Source organism: Elaeis guineensis, chromosome 2, assembly GCF_000442705.2.
Source record: "Elaeis guineensis isolate ETL-2024a chromosome 2, EG11, whole genome shotgun sequence".
In the NCBI taxonomy this organism is placed as follows: domain Eukaryota; kingdom Viridiplantae; phylum Streptophyta; class Magnoliopsida; order Arecales; family Arecaceae; genus Elaeis; species Elaeis guineensis.
The window spans coordinates 119404034-119431486 of record NC_025994.2 but is presented as its reverse complement, the minus strand read 5'-3'; the positions used below and the strand labels follow the sequence as shown (position 1 = coordinate 119431486).

The 27453-nt window shown below is 39.7% G+C and overlaps 2 pseudogenes; one reads left to right on the top strand and one right to left on the bottom strand.

Annotated features, from left to right (window-relative positions):
• Positions 1 to 863: 863 nt before the first annotated feature.
• On the bottom strand, positions 864 to 12237 carry LOC105039568 (uncharacterized; annotated as a pseudogene).
• Positions 11606 to 14445, top strand: LOC114912955 (uncharacterized; annotated as a pseudogene).
• The last annotated feature ends 13008 nt before the right edge of the window (positions 14446 to 27453 follow it).

Sequence of the window (27453 nt, the reverse complement as noted above, 5' to 3'; positions counted from 1 at the left end):
ACCGTTAGTTAAATGGGCTGGGATATTAATTAGCGGATTAGGAGCTCCATGGATGAATCATCTGAAAAATGCTTACCATCCTAGAAGAAAGCTTGGTATGCTTGTTAAAGGAACTGTAGTTAACGTTTTGCCTATTTGGAAGGACATCGGTAAGGAGTTCGATGCATTTTGGAGCAGCACCTCTTTTAGATTTGATAATGGAGAAAATATCCGAATCTAGAAGGACACATGGACAGGCTTGATACCCTTCTCTTACCTCTTTGTTCAGCTTTACCACATGCTTGTCAGACTACGATCAACTGGAGAAGCATGAGATGGAATACTAAATTGTCTCGTTCACAATCTCTTCAAAAATCTAGATAGCTTGAATTGATGCAGGATCCCTTTTGTACCTTCAGACCTTCAAGACTAGCAAATGTTCCTATGGAACCTAACTGATAATGGCATCTTCATTATAGACTCTTATTACAGGTGCATTGACAATGGGGTTTTACTCTGTCCATACCACAAATCTGTTCGAAAAGCTATTATGCTGAAGTAAAAGTTTTCTTTAACTTGCACCGAAAAACAGAGGCACAAAGGGAAGATCCTTGCTAAAAATGGTTGGAGGGTGAGCTCTCATGGTCCATTTTGTGGACCTAGCTTGGAAATAGCGTTGCATCATTTTATTAGGTGCTCATTCTCTGAAAAGCATTTGGTTTGCTTTAATATTTCCCTTTAATGTGGATGGTCAACCCCTGAACCTTCATGCACTATGGACTTCCCAGAGAGGCAAGAAGATAAGTTCATCTATTAGAAAAACATGGGATCAATTTCTTATGGCTCTTGCTTGCTAAATTTGGCATGAAATAAATGCAAGGATCTTCCTTTGGAATAGTCTGTTGATCAGCATTGTTCTTCCAAAAACACATCACACCATCCAGTTTGGCAAATTTTATGTTTGGATAAAATGGTAGACACTCACAGAAAGCTCGGGAGATCTCTGGCTCCCTTGATGACTGTTAACACTAATGATCCTTCACCACCATTGTGGTTCCTTCTCTTTCTCTATATTTTTCTCTTTCATGTTTTCTCCTGTAAACTCTAGTATTTATACATACGAAATTGATGTATAAATTTGTTCACTTCCCTCATTATTCCCCAACAATCACAAATGAATTCTTGCAATTTGAAAGGAAACACCTTTGCTTCTTACCATTTTCCCCAGCATGCCAGTCACATTCACTGTTTATAGAACGTATGAGTCGCGAAAGCATGCCTCAGCTAACTTCTGCATTCTTAAAGTGATGGTTTTTTTAACGATTTGATGCTGAGCTGAACCACAGCCTCCATTCTCTTCCCACAATCTCACTGGTTATCCAAAGTCAGCGAAAGAAGAGATGGGGAAAACAAGGAATTTTACAATGAACGTCCAGTTCTCTTGAGTATTGCAGGGAGGTACCGGACAAGATAATCACACTTCTCGCGGTGGTATTCAATCGACAAACATAACTGTCTTATGGCCTCCCTTTTCTCATCATTCTTGGCCAGCACCTCCTCTTCCTTCTCCTTCACCCTCTTCTCCAGGTCCTCCATCTTCTTCTGAGACTCGTGCACATTTTCCATCAACTTCACTTTCTTTTTCCTTCTCAGCCAACTTAGCTCCTAGACTCCCTGCCTCATCTTTTAACATCAAGATCATCCCATCCTTGCATTCCAATCTCATTGTCAGCTCAGCTTTCTCTTTTATCAGTATTTCCTTCTCATAAATCCGCTCCCCCAACTAACTCTTCATGATCTTTAGCTCTTCCATGCATATTAATAATTGACTTGGGATCTGACTGTGCTCCGGTTCAGAGAGGGTTTCTAGCTCACGTAGTCCCATATCTAAAGCTGAAATCCCAGGGTTGACAGCTGTTTTCACTCTTATGAGCTCATTTTCTCAGAAATCCAACTTTTTACCAGATGTGTACATCTGTTCCTCAAGTTCTATGCATTTCTTCTGCATGACTTCCACCATCTTCTTATGTATTTCTTCCCTCTCCTTGTTTTCAGTTTCAGTTATTTCAAGCTTCTGGTTTGATAAGTGGAGTTGGACTTTAACTGTTTGAACTTGTCCGTTCAACTTCGCAATCTCTTTATCCACCCAGGTTTTTTCTGTTTCAGAAAGTGAGATTTTTTCCAAGAGTTCACTGCAATTCTCCACGAGATTGTTTATTTGTTTTTTCTGCTCTTTGCTCACAGTCTCTGCACTATGAAACTTTGCATATAACTCCCGATACTGATCCTTGAATTGATTGCACGTCTTAGGCAATTCATGAAAGCTACTGCTCAGCTCTTCCAGCATAGTTTCGTGAATTAAAATTTTACTCGTTAGCTTGTTTTCCAAGTCATTCATCAAAATCTGATTTTCTAAGCAAGCATCCCTAATAATTTTCATCTGTTCTTCCACTATGTTTTTCTGGATGTGCAGCAAATCTAGCTCCATTTGAATTTCATTTGCATGGATGGATGCTTCCTTCAGCACTTCAAGCTTCTTAGTGAGAGATAACACTTCACCTCTTGTTTCTTCCAGCCTTCTCTCCAGATCAGTGTTTTGATTGTACAGATCTTCATTATCTTGTTGCAGCATGCACTTTTCTTCCTTCAGCCGTTGCAGCTCAATTTCTAGTTTCCTAACATTATCCTTTGCCTGCTCTAACTCTGAGGTCAATGCATTTTTTTCCTCCACTGCAGCTCCAATTTCTCTATTCTGATCACTCAATTGGAGATCCACTATTTCCAATTTAAGATTCAGGTCATCAATTTCAATCTGCAACAGAGATTTACCATATCTTAGTTGTTCTGATTCATTCTTTGACTCATTGAAGAGCTTCTTAGCCACCTCCAGCTTGCTTTTGTGCTCCTGCGGTATCAAATTTTCCTCTTTCAACTGTTTCAACTCATTTTCTTGTTCCTTATTATAAGCATCTGCCTGCTTTAAGTTGCTCATAGCCCTTGAATTTTCTGAGGCCAATGTGTTAATTTTGTCTGCTGCTGTGCGAAGTTCGTTGTTCAGACCAGTCAGTTGGAGATTGGCTCCATCCAAGTCAAGGCCCAGGTCATTGAGTTTGACAAGCAATTGAGATTTATCAATTTCTAGTTGTTCTATTTGAGCTTCCAAATCATTCACATTGATTTCAGCCTGCTCTATTTTGCTTGAAAGTGCTAGAGTTTCTGTGATCAATAAGTGCTTCTCATCATTCGTTGCCTGCAAGCTCTGCCTTAACTCAGATGCTTCCTGGGTTCTAGCTGTCAGTTCCTGCCCCAGCTCCTCGTAATTAAGCAATAACGGGGAGTTCATATTCTTTATATTTTCCATTTCCATCATCAAGATTTCTTCTTTATCCCATGCTTCTTGAGCCAGTTCCACAGCTTCCTTATGGTTAGATTTCAAAGCATAAAATTCCTCGTTTTTGGCTTTTATTTGCTGGCACAGATCATTAACAGTATTCAGCAATTTTGCTTGTTCATCTTTCAACACTTCAGAGTCCATTGTCAGATTTTTAATGGTGTTCTCAGCCTCTTGTATCTGTGACAATGACCTTACAATCTCTGACTCCAAAGCTCACTTCTCTTCTTCACTTGCTGCCAACCTCTGGTTCAGTGCATCTCCTTTTCTCCGAGAACCATTCAGCTTAAGTTTCAAACTTTCCTTCAGAGACAACAACTGCTTCTTCTCGAAAGACAGCCAATCAGTAGCCGATTTCTGGTTCTTAATAGTATTCTCAGCCTCTTGCATCGGATGTGAGGACCTTAGAATCTCTGACTCCAAAGTTCCCTTCTCTTTTCCAATAGCTGCCAATCTCTGGTTCAATTCATCCCCATTTCTCTGAGAATCCTCCAGCTTAATTTTCAAATTTTCATTCTCAGACAACAACTGCTTGTTCTCAATAGACAGCCTATCAGATTCATCTCTGAGGTCTGCCAAAGCTTTCTCTGCATCCTGTATCTTGCTCCAAAAAAAGAAGCTTTCAGATTTCAATGCTTCCTTTTCTTTATTTGTATTGCTTAATTGCTGAATCAAATAATCCACCAGCTGAGCTCTCTCTTCCATTTCTTGCTTCAATTCTCTGTTATCGGATGCCAATTTGGATATCTCATTTTTCATCCATTCATTTTCAAGTCTGCATTCTTCTATGTCTTTTTCTGCATCATGTAGCCAACTAAAAGCTTTTGTGTTTTCTAATATCAGAATTTCATTTTGTTCGTTAAAACTTCCTATCCTCTGATATATGTCAACTTCTTTCTGAGAGAGAATTTCTAACTTCTGCTTAAGATCTCCATTCTTAGTTTGCAAGATTTTGACACTCTTAGCCATGGATTGGAGATTGTTCTCCGATTTTGCAATCACTGCTTGCCTTTCTGCTAAATTAGCTGAGAGCCTTTCTGAAAGAATGGTATGCCCTACAAAGCCAATAAATCTTATTATTTGATAATAAAGTAATATTTTATTTTCACTACATGCATATTTCATGGGTATTGCTTTGATGTTATATTTGATGACATAATCTATCCTTATGTTCCATCGTATGGAATTCATGTTGATGATAGAGATCATTGACAGGGAGACATGATATTCTATTTTCTTTGTAACATTAAATTTGTCCACAATCTAAGTGCCTAGTTAGGATAATGTGCTCATTGTTGGTTGCTGCATGTTGTAGTATTATTTGTCATAGAATGATATGTCTCAATCACTAGAGTGGAGACTCTTAGTAACATTGAAAATATTTGTAGGAGCCAAATATTGAATTGGACCAGTATATATATTCTTAAATCTAACACTATCACCGTGTTCTAAGCACAATACACAGAAAGTCTTTATGACCTGAGGATGTTATTAAGTCTGATGTACAATTTGTGTGGTTTTGATATTGTCAACTAGTGATGCCTAATAAAAGGCTATATACGGATATGTTGGACTACACAATGAGTGCACGAAGGCTTGTTGTCATCCAATAGAGAATTCATCATTCCTATGGTAGAAAAGAATATTTTAGATTGTGTCTCTTATATTGAACAGAAAATCCGGCTGATCAATTTGAAAAATTGTGTTATGTTTTATCTATAATAATAAATATATATGATATATATTTCTAAATTAAAAATTTTAAATTAATTTAATTGTTCATTTATTATATAGAGACATACATATAAGTTGAAGATTGATAGTGTCATTGGTGGTTTAATCCTATTAGCTTATATGAAATATTAGTTGATGGAGGGACTAATATGTGAGAAACTATGAAAGGGGTCTCACAAATAAATCTCTAATCCTTTGGGTGAGATTGTAATTTGTTGATGGGCATGATTACAATTGTTAAGTTAGTGGGGACTAATTTACTAGAGGAAGAGATCCCATAAGGATCCCACGCTACATGTTTTTACCCTAGCCTGTATACATGAAATAAGATATCGGAATTTCATGTCACTAAGACCTCACTAAATGTTTAGAAGGCTTTGGGAATTCTACAAATTCAATATACCATCATGACCTTACTAAATATTTGGAAGTTTTGGGAATTCTAGGAATTCAATATACTATCATGACCTGACAAAATATTTGGAGGTTTTGGGAATTCCAGGAATTCAATATACCATGATGGCCTCACTAAATGTTTAGGAGGTTTTGGAATTCTAAAAGTCATTTAAGAATTCATGACCTGACTAAACAAATAAAAATTCTAAAAGCTTTTGAAAAGCTATATCAAGGGTTTAAGAAACCCTATAAAGCATGGATGTAGAATCTTATGTTATGGAAGCCATCACTCCCTCTTAAGGCATAAAGGGCGAAAAGTTCAAGAACATCGTGTGTGAACTTTGGAGGATTTTGCACATGTGAAATCTCTATAAGGTAACCCTTGTCCATCATATAAAGATACGTTGTTCACGTGGTTGGTTAATTCTGCACAATTATTTATTTATATACTTTCTAAATTAGATTTGAAAGCATTTCAACTAGAACTTTCAAAATCAGAAAGATTTGCAAACATTGTTGCAGCTCCAGCCCGTAGCTCATTCTCTCTCCTTTTTGCATCCTCCAACTGTTCCCGCAAAGTTATGTAATCCTCTAATAAGCTCTGCACTTCCACTTTCCATTCTTGAATTTTGCTTCATCTTTCCTTGTCATAAATTTCTGCTGATTCCAAATCTAATGAGTCTGATTCAGAGGAACCAAAGGCAGATGAAAAGCTTCCACTGCTTTTTTCATGGTGAACTTTCTTGTTTAACTTCACAGACAAGCTATCATAAAGTGCCAAGAGAGTTTGGTAGACTTTGTGAAAATCCTTGATAAGGGAAGCCAATTCAGACTTGTTAAATGAATTTGCAGATGGATCACTCTCCTTCTCACTTATTAGCTTCAGTATTTTCTCTACATACTTCTTGATGTCTGCAGAAAGAAAATATAACTGGTCCACTCACAGTTTTTTTTTTTTTTTCCTTTCTTTTTTTAAAAAGGGTGAAATTACATGGAAAGAACCCCAGGTTAACTAAAATATCCAATACCAGACTAAAGAACAATTGGAATATGTTTGCATGTCAAAACTGGACAAACTGATAATGGAAATAACCATATGGCAGCAACACTCTTGCAGACTGTAACCAGTAAATTATTAAAAAATGACAACAAAGGCTCGTGCTTGTATCACAGATCAGTCAAGAGAGAAGCTGGAAACATACCCAGGCATCTTTTTGACCAATGGAAGAAAATTTGTAGAAAATAACGACAGCAATCTCAGGACACCATTCCAAAAAAAAGGATATTTTTCAACGGATTAAGAATGTAGTATGAAGACCTTATGCAGTAGTACCTTTCTTGTTCTCCAGTATGTCTGACTTCTTAGCATTGATGCAGCTCCCGAATATGGAAGATAAGAATTTCCTATATCTATGTTTCTTCTTCATCTCTAAAAGCTTAGCTTTCACCTCACAGTAGCCTCTAAGCAAAACTTATTTCCATTAACTTGTCTGTATTTGAGAAACTACGCACCAGGAATCTGAAAGATACAAGAAAATAAGTCTTTTCCAGGACATGCAGATGATAGCCATATTCATATTATTCATACTATAAACTGCATGAGTGACAAATTGGCTCATAGAGTGAAAATAACATATAGAGAAAATTATCAAAAATTCACTGAAATCAATTTTCTTTTTTCCTTTTTTCCCTCGGTGAAATGAACAGTTAAATGCATCACAAATGCAGGGACAGCAAAATCTACAGAGACAGGTTAACCATGCCCAAAAAAGTTCCAATTATTACAATATGAGTTGTCTTTCAATTCTACAGTGAAAGCTCATGTCCATTTTACTGCGTACGAGATAGTTAACAGCTTTGCATTTAAAACATAGAATGTCATAAGAAGGTTCACTAACATGATAAAAATTCGTGATGAGCAGGGTATTAAGCATTTTAGATCCATGTTTGCCTATGAAACCTAGAAAGAAAGAAAATGTGCTGGCTGATGAGCGGAAAACTAAATGTTAACACCTCAACTCTGCTTTCAGCAGATAGAATATACAGGAGAAATTTATGCCCTCCTGTAAATCTTAAACCCGAACAAGGAGATTTGGTAGTGGTGTGGAAAAGTTGAAAGAAAAGGTATCATTCCATATGGAAATTATGTTCTGCTTAGAGTCCTTGGAGGTCTGGATATGCGGCTGAGTAGGACATCCTCGTCATGGTTAAGAGCTTGAATGACATCCATATCATCATTTACCACCTAGCTCCTTCTTGGATTTTTGTACCTTGTGTTGTATTGTTCATCAGATTCCATTATATTCTATCATAAATAAGAAAGCTATCCCATTATTGTTACTTTTGACATTTTATATAACTCTAGACATTACATCTAATGGTTTGAACCATAACCAGTGTCAAAATGTTTCTTTTCATCGAAGACAACACAAGATAGTCCAGCCAACTCTGATATCCCATAATAAATAGATCAACTTCTGCAATACTGGCAAGGGACATCTGTGTATGGGTGCTTGATGAAGAAGAAATAACATCAAGGAATAATGAGAATTTGATCAAGAGTATCATTGGTAATGGTCAATTTCTTTTGCCTTTGGAAGATTTTATCTGTATCAATTTTTTGCAATGAATTAATAATGTGGTTTTCAAACAAGCTCAACAATGTGTGATAAGGCTAGTCGCCAAGTCCCCGCATAAATACAATTTTATTCTGCAAGCAATTCTACGCTCTATTGAGGAAAGATTGTCCTTCACAGCAAAACAACTAAAATGGACCTAAAAGTACTTGATAAGTTTTTTGACTTCTTACTGTAGTTAAAATTAAGAAACTCATGCAAATACTAACTTAATAAGGTAGCTATCATACTAAGCGATGTTAATCTTAAGGGTCAGATAAGTCTTAAGGGTCAGATAAGTCATGGATCTACAATACAAATTGCTTTTCACTGAAAGTTGCCGCATGTGTAAAAGGTTCTAAGTTTTGATCAACACCAATTTGAAACACACCTAGGTTCAGAGTCCTGATCAGTTTCAGTCAGTTTGAACTAATTTAAGTGGTTTTAGCCGTTTTTCACCAAATTAGATTGATTTTGATTCTCTCCCTCACCCACTCCTCTGTCTCTCTCTGTATGTGTCTCTCTCCTTGTGTGCACATGTACATGCTTTTGTGTTTGTGACTTCGTGAATGTGTGGGTTCACACACACAGCCGGTGGAGACATTTCTGATAAAGGATCCCTGTTTGTGTGGTCCATTCTAGTGACACTATTCCTACTTTTATCATCACTTCGATATTGGCAGGGGTAATTACTATGTTATTAACCGATTGAAACTTTAATACAACCTTCTTTGGTGTGAGCATGCACAAGTGCTTGTGAGGATAGTCAAGGAGCATAGTGCTGCTTGAATGGAGAGGCTTGGAGGACTGAATTCAGGACGAGATTGACGCCATCATTGCGGTGAATAGCTTGAAAGGTTCTATTAAGATGACTACTAGCTTTCTATGTTACTCTTAAACTATCTGTACAATGATATCTAGGAACTGCAAAGCCTCTTCTTGTTGTCAAATACTTATTTTTCCTTGAATTTCTATTAAATTACATAGGTATGTAAAATGATGGCACAAAAATCCAACTTTGGTGCTTGTGTAGCTATATTCCTACAGAACTGAGCTGAATATCTTTTAGGATTCATGGATTGGACTGTCCGTTTAAAAATGGCCTTATATCAACCAAACTTCATCCAGCTCAAATCCTATAGAAAGCAAAAAAAAAAAAGATATATGAAGGTCTTTTTTTCTTTTCTACAGCATAAAGGCTAAGATTTGGGTTGGGTTTGGATAGGCTATAAGAAAACGCAAGCCAGATGGACCAACATGCCCAATTCCTAAAGAATTTTCAGCCTAATCCTATAGGAATATCCAAATAGGCCTTTAATGGTGTCAATGACCCAGGCTTATCCTTAAAGCCCTAGCAAACATCCTCAGGTGGCAAGCTTCTTATTTATGGAATTGCGAATAAACATATAATCGCAAATTTCTTCAAACTTGATAGAAATGAGGCCCACATATAAATCAAAATGGTTCAAATGCTCAAGAAGATCTATGCAGCCCTAGAGTGACAGAGGAGCTAGGCCTAGCACATCATGCTAGACCGAATGCATTGCAGAAACCACCCAATGGGTGAGGCCCAAAAAATCCATCAGGCTGATATAAAATCCTCATAAATACCATCATATTCCTGAAAAAAATTATCTACTTTACTATATGAACTCAATAAAAAAAAAATCAAAGACCCATTTAGGGATCATCATCCCACTCTGCCACCGTCTCTACAAAGAAAACTACCATAATATTGTCCATCAAGCTTTTCGTCCAATTCTTAATCTGGTTTCTTCTAGCCTCGACTCAAATCATCTAAATTCAAAATTTTAAATCCTATGGGATGTGGTTGAGATAGAGGATGTCCCAAGGCATCCCTATTGGGACGTTGGGATGTTAGTGGGATGGCCCTATCCCGATGCATGGGATGATACCCTGTCTCGAGATCCTATGGGACATCCCGCTCGGACTTGAATCTTTGTCTAAATTCAACACAGAAAATATGTTGCTTTCAAATTGAACAACACAAATGACATCCAAAAACAATAAAAGGAATAGAACTACAAAGCACAAATTGCAGCATATCCACTAAAATTTCATAGCATTCGGATAAAAAGCAAATGATTTCATCAATATCTCTCTTTTGTTTAACTCAAAAAAATCAAGAAATAGAACCATACCTCAAATCTTTTCTCCTCCTTTCAAAATCCTCCCAAGAATGAAAACAAACAGCGGCAGAAGACCTGAAACAACCGAAGCAAATCAATTGCGAGCCCAATAATTTGTCAAAAGACTCAAAACAACTATTGGGAAGAAATGAAGGAAAAAAAACCACCTGAAGGGTGTTAAGAGCTTGGAGAGTTTAAGTGGAGCAGAGAGCAATGAAGGATGGAGAAGGGATTATAATTTGGAAGCTTCCTAAATAAATTCGCCATCCAAATCTTTGTGAATCCGGCAGCAAGATTCAGTGTTTCTTTTATTATTTTTGGTAAACCGGATTTATTAAACCATTCTGCCATAAATACACCCGGAGCCACGGAATCAATCTTTCGGCACCCGGACAAGGTTGCCAGTGGCGGGAATTCTCCTATACCGAACCTGTTTTTGTTTTTTCCAAAAAGAAACCATTGGGGTCGCCGAGAGCGGTCGTCTTGACACTTTGGGTCTCTTTGCGGCTTTTCATCGAGCGGGTGGTAGGGCCGGCTTACGGCGGAGGATGGACAGTCCAATGGGATCTGGAAATGGAGGAAGCCGAGCGTCGGCAGTCGCCGGCGAAGGGGCTCGAACGTGGCTAAGGTTGCCTAGGGCCAATCGCGGCAGACTGTGTGGACGTCGCATAAGATCTCGGCGGGTGAGGTGGAGCAACTTCAGCGATACTTCACGAAGGTCCTGGAGTTCCCTGAAGACGAGATGGAGGAAGCGCAGGGAAATCGGAGAAGGTGGCAATGTTCGCCCGGAGTCTTGGCCGCGGGTTCCCATCGACTGGGTTTCGAACGATTTTAAAGGAAAAGGCTGGCCGGAAGGGAATGTCGAAGCTTTTTCACTGGCCGAAGATCACCTGCTTTTTCGGTTTAAATTGGAAGAGGAACGGGATGTTATACTCAATGCTGGCCCCTGGATCGTCGCCGGTTAGCTCCTTGCCGTCGAGCCGTGGGTGCCAGATTTTGTGCCGGGAACAGATATGGTCAAAGAACAATGGTGTGGCTACGTCTCCCTTCTCTCCCGATTGAGTTTTGGAGTACGCGGCGGATTTTGGGCACTATGGAGGAGCCCAGGAAGCCGGTGGTCATCGACAACTTCACCGACCAGCTCCAGAAAACGCGGTTCGCCCGAGTCAAGGTGGAGATCGACGCATCGGCGCCGTTGAAGCCCGGAGTCTCCATCAACGGGAAGAATCGGATCTGTGCTTCTCCTGTGGACGGATCGGCCATTCCGATGAAACGTGTTGTTTGCCGCCAGCCAACAGCTCTCTTTGGCCGGAGAATGTTGTTGAGGTGAATCCGGCACCATGGAGGTTTTGAGCTGGATCCCATCAAGCCGGCGTCGTTCGGTGGTGGAGAGGGACCGGGAGCTGTGGCCCGGCCTCGGCTGGGCCCTTGGCTGATGACTTCCAAACTCCAGCCTCCTAGGGTTGCCACCGGTTGATCAAAGGGGAAGAAGGAAGGTGAGTCACGACCCGCCGTGTCGACTCCTAGACCGAGTCATGTGGAATCGCCCCTGAGGCATCCGAGTCTTCCAGGTTCCCCCTCGGATTTGGAAGAAGCCATATAAAGTGTCTCGCCGGCGGTCTCCAGATCAGCAGTCCGACCGGCGCAACTCGGGGGCGTCGGTGTGCGGCGATTCGCCAACTCAGTCCGGGTCTCCCCCATCCGTGTTGGCTGACCGAGGGTTGGCTCAGGTGGACATGGACATGGCCCGGGTGGAGGGCCCAGTGACTTCGGACCTGCAGATGGTGGAGATGTGCTTTTAGACCTCGGGCAAGGAGGGTGCGACTCCGGGCCTGGCCCGGACACAGCCCGCGGACCAACGGCCTGCCCGGCATTTGAAGATGGACTTGGCCCGTTTGGTTCTCTTGGGTTTGGTGCTGACGGGCTGTCTTCGTGGCGTGATTAGGGTTGTCAAAAATTTCATTCAAATCATTTAAACCATCCAACCCGATCCGAACCGAATCAAATATAGCGAACTGATGGTTTAAGTGGTTCAATTCGGTTGAATAAATTAAAAAAATTAATATTTCAATTTGATTGTTGATTTATTAATTTATGCTATCCGTTGTAACCGAACCAAACTGATAAACCGAAATTAAATCCGATGAAACCAAACCAAATTGATAAACCGAAATTAAAATACTGTCATTACACACACACACACACACACACACACACATATATATATATATAGACACACACACACACACACATACATACATACATATGTATATATATGTATATGTATATATATATCTGTATATGTATATATATACATATATATATGTTACATGCTTCATATATTTATATATACACTCGTGTTACATGTTTGTTCAGAGTTGGATTATGTACTTTGTACGAATTAAGAATCTGAAATATTAATTTTGTCCTATTTCAATTCAATGTGAACCAAATTTGACTTGATTATGTACCATAATAAAGAAACAAAAAATAAAAATCTAATCGACTAATCCACTTAAACTGAAAAATTATTCTAATCGTTCAAATATTTGGGAAAGCTATATGAACAAACCAAATTGATATAAAATTAAACCGAAGAAATCGATTATATTTAGTGAAAATATTTAATTTTAAAAAATTTTAAATCGAAACATCAATTTGATTTAAAAAATCATTCAAAATCGAATTGGTCGAATTGTATCTAGCCCTAGGCATAACTGGGGTGATCCAGTGGAGGCAATGACATGGACTGTTGAAGGGTTACATTGACTGCTGAAGGGTTGTCCTCGCCTTTACCTCCAAATAACTTCGATTTTTGGATAAGCCCAATCGTCCGAAAACCCTTAAAATTTTTCTCCCCTCGTCCCTTTATTTCTCTCCAATTCCGTCAAAAATTTTCAAACTAAGGTTAGGGTTTACAACATCCTTATCGGAGTGCTTGTCATCCTCGTTCGCAATCGTGATGTAGATAGGCACGAACCAAAAGAACAACTCTAGGGCTTCCGCACCGAAATGGCCACAGTAGGAGATTGATGGCTTCAAGGTCTTCTTCGATGATCTCGAGTGCTTCTCCACTGAGGATCTCGTCTTCTTCTTGGAGTCCTCATTCTGAAAGTCTAAGTATGAGACGGTCACAGTGATTTTGAGTTCGCGGGAGAAATCCCTCAAGATCGAGATTGGGAGGATGAGGGCGGTTGAGGATGGCGTTCTGGATGCAAAATATAAGAGCTTGGATGTCCAGGCAGAGGCCGTCGCTGAGAGGTGCTTGGAATGAGAAGAGAAGTCCAAGAAAGGAGAGGTGGGACTTCGAAGAAGAGTCTTCGAGTTGGAGCAGAAGCTTCACGAGGAGAGGGACTTCAGTGCCTCACTGGAGGCAAAGCATAGGGAGTCAGAGGTTCAGAAGCTCATCGCATGTGAGGAGCTTGAGAAATTCAAAAAGAATTGTATGAGACTCGAAGAGTAGTTAACCAGAATCAAAAAAGACCTATGTATAGTGAAAGTGAGGGAACAGAGGGCTCTACATAGAATCGATGCTTCATTAGCAGAGCTTAAGAAGGAGGAAGAGAGAAAGGATGAGTTTATTAAGCTCAAGGCAGTGAATAGGGATGGAGAGTGCATGAAGCGAATGTCAAAGGATGAGTGGAAAAAGAAGTTTGTAGAGTTACAAGTTCGGACGTTGCGGCTGATCGAAGAGAATGCTAGTATAATAGAGCGGCAAAAGTCGGCAGAGAAAGAGAAGCGGGGAAAGCAATCAGAGGAGAATAGCAGCCAACGAAATGTGGAAGCTCATGGAAACCATGCTCTAACGCGGTGCTCGGCAAAGCATCAAATGGGTTCTGCAAAAAAGAAACCTCCTTTTATGCAGCTTAAGGCATACAGTCTATCAAAAATGTTCATTGATATCACTAGTAGCAGTGATAGTGATGAAAAGACAAGCGCCACTGCCAACACTTTGAAGAGTGCTGAGAAGTTCAATTCTGATTGGAGAAAGGTTGATGCATTGGACTATGGAAATAGGCAATACAAGGAGAATTGCTTATGCACGTCATCTTCCAAAAGGAAGCATGCTTCTGAAATGGTGGCCAGTGGCAGAAAGAGTCAGGATGATGATAAGGATGATAATGACAATGATGATAGGATTCCGATTGGTAAACTTATTCAAGGAAAAGAGAGTAGGTGAAGTTCTTCATGATTTTTAATCTTTCTTCTAGCCAGAGAAAGCGGAGAAGTCATGGTCACTTTAAGGAACTAGTCGGGTTCGATGCAACAATGCGAAGGAGCAAAAAGTGAGCAGAAGGAAACTTCTATTATGGAGCTGAAGGCTAAATTTTTGCCACCATATGATGCTGGATTCGATAATGCTTCTGAAGAGAAGCTAGTGATTTAACTTTGCTTTGTGCTATATACTATCGATCAATCAAGGAATCAGCAAGGGCAAAACAACATCCCAATCGATAAAGGCAAAACAACATCCCAGCAGGAGATTTCGCACTTTTGATGCATACAGGTATTGACTTTCTTTTAAAAGCTTAATTTTTTCGGTATTCTTTCTTAATCAAGCTAAGCAATGCTTCTGGATGTGCTTGCTAGCTTTAGTATGATGGTATAGCAAACATCCATCACTTGTTCACCGAACCAAATGCATGAGCATAGAGATCTTGCACCTTTGATGCATACAAGTACTGACTTTCTTTTAAAAACTTAATTTTTTTCGGTATTCTTTTTAATTGAACTAAGCAATGCTTCTGAATGTGCTTGCATTTCTGAGCACTCATCCCTCAGCCTAGGATAGAAGATGATAGACCTATAGGTAGAGCACTCATCCCTCAGCCTTTTTAGAGTAGACGACCGACTGGTTCGATTGGCGACTCTCTTCCGAGCCCGATGGTAGAGATTTTCTCTTTGACTGAACCCATCGTCATTTGTCTCCAGGATCAGTACTACATCCTGAAGTAGTTTCAGCTATTTGCACAGGATCCGGATAGTTGGATGATTTCTCTTCCTTCGGATCAGATTGCCTTTTATGTTAAGAACTTTTGGGCTGGGCTCTAGTTCCCGATTCTGGAGTTCATTCGAAATATTCTTGATTATTACCAACTCTGTCCAGCCCAACTTGTGCGGAATTCCAATCGACTTCTTATTGCTTTTGCTTTATTGTGTCGTATGATCCCGATCAAACCCAGACCTTCTCTTTTTCTTGCTTTCTTTGTTCTTCGCTCTCATCCGAAGGTTGAAGACTAGTGGTTCTTCAGTCTAAGGAAGGGTCTATCTTTCATTCTTAGTCTCCCGTCCTCCATCCATGATTGGAAGACGCAATTTTTCTTTATTTCTTCTTCTAAACTTTCCTTCCACTTGGAGGAATCCAAGGGCTAGCCCAAATGAACACAGCTGGATTGATGAAATCAATTAGAAAGACTTCCTCCGATTGAAGGATATGGAAGTTCTCTCGCAACAGGAGCTGTTGATGGAGCAGTCTCTCTACGACATCGGATTTAGTTCAGTGCTTGCCATAGGTATAATATAGTTGACCTTTCATTTTCATCATCATTTTTTTTATCTGGCTTCAGATTTGTAACTAAGTTGCTACTTTTTATTTGCAGCTATGCAGCGTACAGCTCGACCTTCGACAGATGAAGTCCGACGGCTTGCCGCCAAGAAGAGGCCTACTGCAAGTGCAGGCCCTTCCCAAGCTCCGAAGAAGGGTCAGATCGATACTCCTTCGACAGTAGTGAGCCAGACCAACATTCCGTCAGTAGTTGTCACACAGGTTCGAGCTAAGCCGGTCATCACACTATCAGCCCCGACGATGCTTCTGCCACCAGAAGTCTCATTATCGGAGTAGTCTGACATTAATGATGTCACCACTACTGAACCACCACCAGCTAGAGCCACATCGATGGAGTCTCGGGCAACTCCCATGCTTGAACCAGAACCAGTCACCACGGCACCGATATAACTTTGGTACCTTCAACACCTAAATAGATGGCGGCATCAAATGATCAGTCACTTACTGGAGAGCGAGGGAAGGCACCGGTGACTTCGACTGATGATGGGTCGTCGACGGGCTTCATAGAGCTCTTCGACATTCAGATTCTAGCCGGTGAGTCGGCTTTAGCAAACCCTAAGTTGGCCAAGCGATTCTTTGAGACTACACTTCTTCTGACCGACAGGGAGAGTAGGAAGAGTTGGACGGTGTCTGAAATATTTTCATCCTTCTACCCAATAATCCTTAATATAAGTCGGTATTTTACTTTCCAATTGTCTTCTCTAATTTATTTTTCTAACTTGTTTTCTCTTCTTTTCAGTTTGCGTAAGACATGTTGCGCTGGAGAGTGGTTATCAAAATATCACGGACTTCCATCGAATGTGGACCGAAAAGGTTGCGCTCGCCAATGTCAAAAAAGCCGTTGGCATCGAGTGTTTTCAAACAGTAACTGAATGAAAAAAGACAACGGTTGAGTGGGAGAAAGTGCACCAAGAGGAAATCTCTCACATTAAGGCTGAGTTGGAGTCGACTAGAGCCGAATTAGAGTTGGCCCAATAGACTATTGAGTCCCTGGAGTCCCAAATTAAGAGCAAGAAGCGCTCGATCAACCGGCTCCGAAGAAAATATGATGGCTGCATCGAGGAGCTGGAGAAGGAATGGAGAAGGTATCGGGCCACTGAGGAGAGGTTGGTACTGATCGATGCAGAGTTGGCTTTTGCCAAAGAGGAAGTGAAGTTAGCTCGAGAGGCACTCAATCAGGCATAGGAGCAGGCCGTTGATGATTATAAAGTATTTGAGAATTTCAAGAATGAAATCTTTGAGGGTGGCAACAGGCCTACTGGATTGGATATGAAGATGGCAGAAACATTATCGAAAAATTTTATCTGGACCTCAACCTGAGCCATATCACCATCCTAGCGGGGTGGTAGAAGAGAAGCCAACCGATAAGGCAACAGTCTCGACTGAGGAAGTTGCATCAATCACGATAGAGTCTATCCCAACTACAGAGGAAACCGCACTAGAGTCGGTCGGAATAGAATCGGCCACAATCGAAGGCTATGAAATTGGAGCTGCGGCAGCTATTGACATAGTTAAGGAGGAGGCCGATTAGCGATCATAGATTTTTCTTTTTGTTGTCGGATGATAGTCCGACTTTTCTTTTGTAACTGGATCTTGGATCCAATTTTGCACTCTTTTGTTGATAAATAAATAAAAAGTTTTCTAAGTGTTGAACTCTTTGAATGTGTTGTTCGTCATCATTACCAATGCAGTCAAATATCTATCGGATAATCGATCATCAATCGGTATGCCGACTCAGAATTGATAGTTGAAGTCATAAAAGTCGTAGAATTCATCTGTTAGCTGGATATCAACCAACTGAACTTTAGACAAAATTTTTTTTAAGTATTCGATATATGGTGACAAACCGAATATCTTTCGACCGACCGAAGTCGAGTCAGTATATTTTTTGACTTAGTCGAGATCAAATCGACTTATTATTCTGCTCAATCGTGATTAAGTCGGCATATTGTTTCGCTCAATCATAGCTGAGTCAGCATATATAGTTATTTGACTGAAGTTGGTATATAGAGTTGTCTGACCAAGATTGGATCTTTGGCTGATTAGTTGTCGGTCAGATATCATTTTGTAGATGAATATTTAAGAAAAATTAAAATTCGATCATTTCATTTCAGATGTGTTGTACGTGGATAACTTTATTGATAATATATTTTCAAATTATCAGTATTTTATGTCCGAAGAATAGTTGTTCCATCGAGAGTCTCTAGTTGGTATGCATCCAGACGAAGGATTTTGATTATCCAGTAGGATCCTTCTCAGTTTGAAGATAATTTTTCTTGGTCTCAAAGTTTTGAAAATTCTACATTCTTTAAAACCAAGTCTTCTGGATGGAAGACCTTCAGTTTGACCCTCGCATTGTAATATCGGATGGCTCTTTACCGATATACGACCATTCGAATTTGAACTTGTTGTCGAGTCTCTGAGAGTAAGTTCAAATCGGCTCTTCAACATTCGGAGTTACTTGGCCCTGCATATTGTTCAACTCTCATTGATGGCAATCCAATCTCTACTGGGATCACTGCTTCTATTCCATAGGCCAAGTTGAATGGTGATTTTTTTTTATTGAAATGCGAGTTGTCCGATACGCCCATAAAATCATATATAATTCTTCTATCCAGAGGCCTTAGACTTTATTTAGTCAGATATTGAGATCATATAGAATCGTCTGATTTGTCACCTCCACCTTAAAGTTAGATTGTGGATGGCTGACTGAAATGAGTTTGTATGTAATATGAAGCTAAGTACAAAATTCTTTAAAATTCTGATTACCAGATTATCGAATTATTGATCATTGTCGGTGATAATGGTATACGGCAAACTGAATCTTTGAATGATAGACTTTTGAATGAAGTCTTTCATCTTGCTTTCAGTGATCTGCATCAGGGGTTCAACTTCCATCCGTTTGGTGAAGTAGTCTACTATGACCATCAAAAATTTTCTCTAACCAAGCGTCAAAGGGAAGTGATCGAGTATGTTAACTCCCTATTGCACGAATGGCCATGGTGCAATGATCGATGTCAACTGGCTGGCTAGTTGATGATGTATGTTGGCATATTTCTTACATGGTTCGCACCTCCAAATAAACTCTACTATATCTTTCTTCATGGTGAGCCAGTAATACCTCTGTCATAGGACTTTATAAGTCAATGACTTGTCCTCCAAGTGATTTCCGTAAATTTCTTCGTAAACTTCTCGGAGAGCATAGTCGGCATCAGTTGATCCTAAACATTTAAGCAGTGAAAGAAAGAACGACCTCTTGTAAAGTTGTCCATTCATCAAGATGCATTGCGAGGCCATCCACCTTAGTCGTTTGGCTTCCAAAAGATCCATGGGCAAAGTCCCATCGATCAAGTATTGGATGATCGGATCCATCCAACTTGGTTCATCATTTATTTATAGTATTTCATCAACTTTATCGATACTCGACTGTTCGAGATATTCAATAAATATTCGATCGAGTAAGTTTGATGAAGTGATTGCGAGTCGAGACAATGCATCAGCTCGGACATTCTCTATTCTCAAAATATGTGAGATCTTAAAATACTTGAAGGTTGGTGTGAGATCTTTCACCTTCTAAAAGTACTTCATCATAGTCAGATCTCAAACTTCAAATTCATCCTTGACTTATCTCATAATCAGTTGTGAGTCGGTAAAGACTTTCAGGGTGTCTATGCCGAGCTCTTTGGCAATCTTCAAGCCAGCTAGTAAGACTTCATATTCGATTTGATTATTTGATGCTTTAAAGTCAAACCAAAGAACGTATTCCATTACAGTCCCTTCAGAGTTAGTAAGGATGAGGCCAGTCCCACTCCCCTAGGCATTGGATACTCTATCGATATGAAGCACCCATATCGACTCAGATTCGACCTTGGCACTTTTAACTTCTTCCGACTTGTCATCAAATTTGTGCTCAGGTCTATCATCGGGCATAGTACATTCGGCGATAAAGTCGGCTAAAATTTGGACCTTCATTGATGGTCGTGGGCGATATTGGATGTCAAACTCACTGAGCTTGATTATCCATTTTGCCATCCGACCAAAGATATCTGATCGATACAAAATTATCTTTAACGGCTAGTCCGTCAAGATCACTATTAAATGTGCTTGAAAGTATGATCGAAGTCATTATGTCGATATGATCAGAGCATAGCTCATCTTCTTTGTTCTTGGATATCACATTTTGGTATTATGGAGTACCTTATTGGTGTAGTAAATTGGCCATTGAATCCAATTTTCATCCTCTCAGACAAGCACCGAATTGATCGCTTTTGTTGAAGTCACCAAGTAGAGATACGATATTTCTTCCATCTTCGATTTTATGAGTAGTGGGGGAGATATCAGATATTTTTTCAGATCTTCGAAGGACTGTCAGTATTCATCCAACCATAAGAAGTCTTTCATTTATCGCAAGGTCTTGAAGAAGGACAGACATCTTCCTACCGACTTTGAGATGAATCAACTAAGTACGGCGATCCTTTCATTGAGTTGTTGTATCTCTTTCTTGGAGCTAGAATGTTTTATATTGATGATGGCCTTTATTTTCTCCGAGTTAGCTTCGATTCTTCATTGCGATATAAAAAATCTAAAAAAATTTTTGACAGTCACTTCGAATGTACACTTGGTTGGATTTAGCTTTATCCGATGTTGTCGAAGTATGTCGAAGACTTCTTATAAATTTTGAATATGATCAAAAGTTTCAGCACTTTTTATCAGCATATCATCGATGTTGACTTTCATGTTACATCTGATTTGTGTCTTGAACACTTTGTTGACCAGCTGTTAGTAAGTTGCTCCAGTATTCTTTAAATCGAACAGCATCACTTTGTAACAATAAATGTCTTTGTCGATTGTGAGGGCAGTATGCTCGTCATTTTCAGATATCATCTGAATCTGATTGTAGCTCACGAAGGCATCCATGAAGCTCAAAAGTTGATGTCCTGATGTTGCATCGACTAGTTGGTCAATCTTTGATAAGAAAATATTGTCTTTCGGGCATGCTTCGTTCAGGTTGGTATAGTCGATATAGATTCATCACTTTTCATTGGCTTTTCTCACCATTACAATATTAGCGAGCCAATTAGGATAGTTGGCTTCTCTAATGAAGTCGGTTGTGAGGATCGATGATCCTTTATCTTTCGAAGGTGAAAGATATTTTCTTCTGTCTCATTGGTCTAACTTTAGGATCGATGTTTAATCGATGAGTTATCACTTTCAAAGGAATCTCTGGTATATCAGTCATCGATCAAGTAAAAACATCAATGTTTGCTCTCAGCATGTCCATCAGTTGTTTTTGCTCTGGATCAAATAACTGTGACCAAATTTGAATTATCTTTGTAGGGTCATCTTCTCTTAGTGGGATCAAAACTAGTTGCTCAGCTGGCTCACCCATTTCTTCATTTTTTCTTTATCCAGTTTGTCGATCGATAGAGAGTCTTCAGGCTTACTACTTTTGACAGAAATCATAAAGCAGCGTCGAGCTAGTTGTTCATCCCTACGTATTTTTTTGATTCTATTCTTTATTGAAAATCAGACAAGTAGATGATATGTCGACACCACCGCTCTCAATGCATTAAGTCCCAATCATTCGAGTATGGCATTGCAAGCCGAAGGGACTCAGACAATCGTGAACATCAAAAGGATGGTGTTTTGTTGTGGGTCGGTTCTTATAGTTAGTGGGAGTAATTTCTCCTTCCACATTGACTGCATCTCTAGTAAAGCCGACTAAGAGCGTAGAGACTCTTTTGAGTCGGTCAGTTGGTAGTCGTATTTTTGAAAAAGTCGAATAGAATAAAACATCAGTTGAACTTTTATTATCAACTAGAATTCTCTTCACATAGTTTACTATCATCATCGAGACGACGATAACAGTATCATGGAGAGTCTGTATTCTCCAAACATCATCTTTCGAAAAAAAATTACATTATCATCAAGTCATTGCTTCTTTGTAGATTCTTCTTCAGAAGTGACCCCCCAATCTCTTGATCACTTGAAAATCATATTGATAACTCCTACTGTCGGTCAATTATCGATCGCTTCCTCAGATTGAGGCTGTGGTTGTCGATCGGTATGAGTGTGAATCAGACGATCGCATCAAAATTTGGTAAGGTAGCCTCATTGGATCAGGGTTTCAATCTCGTCTCTGAGTTGAATGCACTGTTCGATATCATAACCATGATCATGGTGAAACCAATAGTATTTTTTTTTATCGTGGCTCTTTGGTGGTGCTTTCATCAGTGGAGGATGACGGAGATACTTTTCTTCCTCAATCTCCATCAGAATCTACGCACAGGGAGCAGAAAGAGGAGTATAGGAGTCATACTTGCTGCCGTAATTATTCGACTTTGGACTCTGTCGGTGAGGTGAAGCTTCCTTGTTGGTTGTTGCCGACTTGATTTGGCTGGAGCTTCACTTTTTTTTTTTTTTTTTCATCTTTTCTTTCTTTTTGACGTTGGTCAGTAGCGTCTTCATCCGCATGAATATACTTATACGTGCACTCCAAAAGTTTTGTATAAATTCGAGGGAGAGTCTTATCCACAGAGTTAGTGAATCTGGATCCCATCAGACCTCTCTTCATGGTCGAGATGGCCATATCTTCATTGAGATCTCGGACCTCAAGTGTGATGGCGTTGAAATGCGCCACGAAGTCTCTCAGTATCTCTCCTTTATCCTGCTTGATGGAGAAGAAACTATCGGATGTTCTCAGCATCTTTTGGCTGGTACTGAAGTGAGTCACGAATGATTGTTCGAGCTACTCAAAAGAGTTTATGCACTCCAACTGAAGTACAGAATATCAAGCTCGAGCAACCTTCCAAATGGTAGTCGGAAAGCTAATGCATAGGAGGGCATCGGTTGCCCTTTGAATCATTATTATAGCTTTGTAGCTCTTCAAATAGTCGATCGGATCAATGGAGCCATCATATGGCTCCATCTACGGTATCTTGAATCTTGGCGGAATTGGCTCATCCAAGATGTGATCGGAGAAAGATGAAGCAGTGTGGATGCCAAGGTCGTTGGAGGACCTTCAACCATCCACTCGAAGTCAGACAAGTTGACGGTCAATTTCTTTAAATTTACACTCGTAGTCGTCGAGCCATCATTACCATGAGAATCCAGAGATAGAGTCTTTTGAAGAACTCGAGGATCGAGAAGTTGAGGGTATGCACGACCTCTTCTCCTTCTTGATGCTATATTAATGCGAAGGAGGAGACCGCCGCAAATGACGGGCGGCACGGTGAGTGTCGAGAAAGTGCCGGTTCGATATGGTGAGAGTGTCGAGACGATCGTCGTTCTAAGAATGGAGAAAGAGATCATCGTGGAGCATGGCAACTGTGCCTGGATGGCACTGTATGCACTGCCAACTCCTCTACTGTCGATTGCTGCTGCTGTGTCTGTTATTGTTGGAGACTGTGTATTGCCTTCGTCAGTATTTTCATTTGTTGCATTAAAGCAGTGAGTTGGGCGTCCATAGTGATAACAAGATGCAAAGAATTGAGCTCTGCCATTGAAGGTGGAGGAAGGAGGTCTTCCCGATGAGAAGATTATCTGACGGAGCCGATGGAGTTCTCTTGAGCTTTTATTTTTATCATAATTTCTTCGCTTCTATTCCCGACCTAGTGCGCCAATCTATTGTGGTCAATCTCCTATTGCGCCTAGCTCCGACGTAGAGCAATCTGCAAAAGAAGTCCACCAATCGAAATCGTATCTGACGGAGATCCTCCAATACTTAAGTCAGTGGAGAGTGGTGATAGCAAATAAAATATTCAAAGTGACAGAGTATTAGTCCAGAAGTATTTTATCCATACTGTTCATTTACCTCTCTTTTATAGATGAGTTATTGTTAATCGTTTATAATGGTTAAGCACGTGGGTCTCATTTAATACGATACTATGCGATTGTAGGATGGACAATTAATGTCCACTAACGATCGTGGTATGTAATCGTTACGTACTTTATGCGCGGGTGATTTTTAATATATCAACTTTATGTTAGTAAATATGACGCATCGACTGTATATCGATGCTATTGATGGTCCGACTGACCATCGATCGGTAATTCCGATATATCAATCAGTCAACTGTTATGTAGTTGATCAAGTTGTTATGTTGTATCTGTCAGGAAAATCGATCGAATGTTACTGACAGTCGGTCGGCTTGCCAATTAATAGTCAATTATTTATCCCCTAGCACTGATAGAAGGTCAGGCATTGAGATCCATAGAAGCTTGAATTGGACCTTGTTTGATAACTTGACTTTGACGATTTGTCGTCTATCACCGATCCATAATTGGAATGACCAACAATAAATCAGGAAGCCGATACTAAACCAGAGGGAGCAGATTTGATTGCCCCAACACCTAGAATCACCAGTTTACTGTTTGCACTATGTTACACGATGTCTAACATTGGGTAATATTCATGGGATATTGTTGTTCCTTTATAAATGGTTAAAGTCTTTCTTTCTGGAGCATGGTCATTTTTTCCCTCAAAAGAAACAAATTTTGTTTGGTATACAATTTAGAGCAATATGATACCTCGTGCACTGAGAATTTCTTACAACTGGACAGAAGTAGGCCAGGGAAAGTGGATTGCCGACATTCTTTCAATCCTTGTGGCCACGGTATATTGCAGAGATTGTTCATTAGGGTTGTTATAGCTGGTGTCTATGAATCTTCCTCTGGATTTGCCCAAGACAAGAAACTTGGTAGTCATAACAACAAGCTATCTAGATAATCTTTTTATTTTCTAATTGAGATCATACTGCTTAAGTAATGATGATTAAGGACACAACTGGCCCTCTATGGCCTAAAAGGGATAGAATCCAGGATATCAAAGGTGACATACGCCTGCTTTTTGTTGATCTTCTCTGCAGTGTTAAATGTTGCCTAGTACATTGTATCTAGTTGAGTGCTAAATATGCAATCTCTAACTTCCAAACCCTGCTCTGATTTCATGATCTTCTAGTTGAGCACTAAAAGGAAGAGTTTAGCATCCTATGATGATCTAATAATAGTACTTGGAACAAAAATAATACACCTTATGACATCTATTAGTTTTTGTATGGCTGATTTTGCCACCACCCAGATAGCAATAAACAGCGAGTCATGTTGCAGTTGAATTCATGTCCTTCGTAGATTGGATTTGGACTTTGTTGCTAGTGGATTGGATTTAGTTCAACACCACAAGGGGTGCTAGTTTTCTCTTCCCTGATTTTGTTATTTTCCGGCCTTCTAATGTTGCTCCTGGACACGTGTATGCCCCTCGGTGGATCTGGTTTTGCCGCAACCCACGACTTCCCAAAAGTAGAAGGCCATCTAACATATAGCACGCACAAAAAAAGCAAGCATTTCTTCTATAGAAAAATAAATAGCAGGCATGTATATATTTGTTCCCAAGTGTTACACGAACGCATTGTTTTGGTCCAGATACACAGTTTTGTTATTAAAATCATCCACGATGAGACTTTTTAAAGCACTTCCTTTGCAGCATAATGTCGAAAAGGGGCGTGCATGCATGTTCTTGCTAGCACAAACATATGATATATAGATTGGTAGAGAAAAGTAGGCTGTCAAAAATTCCCAAATGTTGCATCTTAGAAAGGTAATCATAAAAAACATAGCAGTGTTGCGAGGTGATGAGCTAAATGTATGAAAAGTTTTCAATAAAATTCAGCTTTAAATAATGCAATTACTAGCAAATCTCAAAATCTATTGGAACATGTTAAAGCTGATCATCATTATTGTAAAAATTTAAAAAATAAGACTAAGCTGATAAAAAGTATAAATATGCAATACATCACTAACTTGGAGCAATGGTCTTAATTTCTCGATGGATGATTATAGAATATAGAGTACCATGTTATGATGTAAAACTACTGCGAAAGCAGCATGGTGATTGGAAAACAATGTTTGTTAAATCTAATGATCATATCTCCAGAAGAAAAAAATGATAGTATATATGTTAAACAACAAAAAAAGAATTAAATACAACAGGAGATGACAGCAGTGTTTGGAGATTTGGAGATAAGGCTATACGAGAGAGAATGAGCAAGCCGTACTTAGGGTGAAATACTAACTTCTTTGTGAAAAATAAGACAGATAAGGGGGAGGGCTGTAAGAAAAAATGCAACTCTTCTCAAAAGTGTAACAATGACAGTGAAATGAATTTAGTCTTCTCTAATTGGATAATAAGAATATATAATAAATTATCATTTCCTCTATGAACATAGGGTTTCTAGAATGGTAGCTGGATTAAGCTCTTCTTTGCTCTTCATAATGAATAAGAAATTTATGCTTGTCTTTCTCAGTCAATCTCACGGCTTATTTGAATTTTTCTATAAAAACTACTTTATTCATTTTTTTGCGGTTCATCTTAAAAGCAATATCTTAGAATCAAAATGCAATAACAAACATATGCTTATCTTGCTTTGTTAAACCGATAATTTGTTCAATATTTTGTAATTACACTTCTCATATTTGTAAGTCATCTTAGAGCCATCTACTTTTAAGGGGCATTTGATTGGGAGGAGGTGGGGTGGAATAGCATGGCCCAATCCAACCCCCCTCCCCCCCCTCAAATCTAATCCTGACTCTCTCTTAAAGATTCAAATCTTTATGCTGATTCTGGTTCTAATTCTAGTCATGAGCCGAATGCTTCGAAAAATATGGCGACTCCAATACTCCATTCGAATTCATTATGATTACAATTCTAGTTGCAATCGATCATCCTCTTAGTTCTTAATATGAGGAAGATATGTTTGATTTACAATCAGAATCGAAATAAATTATAATGAAGATCAGAATGACCATATCTTTTGAAGCATTTGATTCGTAATCGAAATCGAAATCATTATGGAGATTTGGATCATCAAGAGAGAGAGTTGGGAAGAGGTTTTAGGAAAATTGAGTTATTCTAATTTGACTTCAAAATTAAAATCAGAACTGAATTCTTTCAACTAAATGGTTAAAATGAGAGTCACCCATTTCAGACCCAACTCCTCCCAACTAAATGCTTTCTCAATAAGAGTTTAATAATTTTTTGGTGGATTCTACTTTGTACCCGAGCTTTTTAGAAGCAGCAAACAGGCAAAGGCAAAAAAAAAAAAAAAAAAAAAAAAAGCTATAATTCCAAATTTCCGTTACGGCGTTGTGGCTTTTCTAACACAAGATCCGTCGCGGGTACATGCCGTTCAAAAAAAAAACCCCTAAACGCGGGGCCATGCGAATTGCACGTGCCAGAGAACAGCTTACTGTATGCGGATGGGAATTATGCTGTTTCTCAACATGTCCCCACATCGTCCCCACACCGTCCGATCGTCCACGTGAACTCCGTCGTCGTGGCCCCGGGCTGGACTGCCCACGTGACGTCGCTCCTCTCCCCACCCCCCACGCACGTGCGGTGGCCCCCGGGGTTGTGGGGCCCACACGCCCGCTGGCTTCCTTTTCCTTCGGGCCACAGCTTATAGCGGAGGGACGTGGTCCTTCCCTGGCCTCTTGGGCCGTCGCCCCGGCCTCTTCTCTCGAACAGGAACCACCATTTTCCATCAATCAGAACCTGGCCCGCGAAAAAAAATACGTGGAAACTGCTAATTTTACTGACGTGTCAGGTAAGAAACGGAAGGTACAGTT